The 1346-nt window shown below is 40.4% G+C and overlaps 1 pseudogene; it reads left to right on the top strand.

Annotated features, from left to right (window-relative positions):
• LOC126080541 (olfactory receptor 5M8-like) lies at positions 1-935 on the top strand (annotated as a pseudogene).
• The last annotated feature ends 411 nt before the right edge of the window (positions 936-1346 follow it).

Below are 1346 nucleotides of genomic sequence, written 5' to 3'. Positions count from 1 at the left end.
ATGAGAAGAAACTTCACTTTGGTGAGTGAGTTCATTCTCCTGGGACTCACCAATCGCCTGGAATTGCAGATTCTCTTCTTCCCCCTATTTCTAGCCGTTTACATGGTCACAGTGGCAGGAAATTTGGACGTGATTATCCTCATCCAGGTCAATGTCCGGCTCCACACACCCATGTACTTTTTCCTGAGCCACTTATCCTTTGTAGATCTGTGCTTCTCCACCAATGTGACTCCAAAGATGCTGGAGATTTTCCTCTCAGAGAAGAAAACCATTTCCTATTCTGCTTGTCTGGTTCAGTGTTAATTCTTTATCGCCTTGGTCCATGTGGAGATCTATATCCTGGCTGTGATGGCTTTGACCGGTACATGGCCATCTGCAACCCTCTGTTTTATGGCAGCAGAATGTCCAAGAGTGTCTGTACATCCCTCATCACAGCGCCTTATGTGTATGGAGCTCTCACTGGGCTGATGGAGACCATGTGGACCTACAACCTGGCCTTCTGTGGCCCCAATGAGATTAACCACTTCTACTGTGCTGACCCTCCACTGATTAAGCTGGCTTGTTCTGACACTTACAACAAAGAGACATCAATGCTTGTTGTGGCTGGGTGTAACTTTTCCTTTTCACTCCTCATTATCCTTGTTTCCTATTTTTATATTTTTCATGCCATCCTGAGGATCCGCTCTACAGAGGGCAGACACAAAGCTTTCTCTACCTGTGGTGCCCATCTGACAGCTGTCACCATATTCTATGCAACTCTTTTTCTCATGTATCTCAGACCCCCCTCAAAGGAATCTGTGGAACAGGGGAAAATGGTGGCTGTATTTTATACCACGGTTATCCCCATGTTGAACCCCATGATTTATAGCCTTAGAAATAAAGATGTGAAAGAGGCATTTACCAAAAGGTTGTTGAGAAAAAAACTACTTTCTTAACATATCTTATTATTCTTTGTTCCCAAAAGTTTATCTAGACCATTTTGTCAAGATTTAGGAAAGAACCGGTGATAAAATGGAAAATCAGGTATACCAAGTTAGAACTCTGCATTTTAAAACTGTCATAATATAAATATATAAAACGTTGATTGCAAAGTTTTACCTGCTTGTTATACTCATTCATATTAATTAGTTTTTTTTTTTTTTTTTTTTTTAGTTCTTTGTTAGGCATATAGTAGAATGATATTTCTAGTCATTTTGGGACTGTGTGGGGACTTGTGGCTATTTATGGACAATGAGTTGGATTAGAAGTCGTATGTGTCACTTCTCAGCTGAAAATTTAATTGTTTGTAAGACACCCCGCTTGTTGCTGCTTTTTTTTTTTTTTTCATGGCCACCACCAAGATTTAA

Source organism: Elephas maximus, chromosome 7 (assembly GCF_024166365.1).
Source record: "Elephas maximus indicus isolate mEleMax1 chromosome 7, mEleMax1 primary haplotype, whole genome shotgun sequence".
Lineage (NCBI taxonomy): Eukaryota > Metazoa > Chordata > Mammalia > Proboscidea > Elephantidae > Elephas > Elephas maximus.
This window is presented reverse-complemented; position numbering and strand designations above follow the sequence as displayed.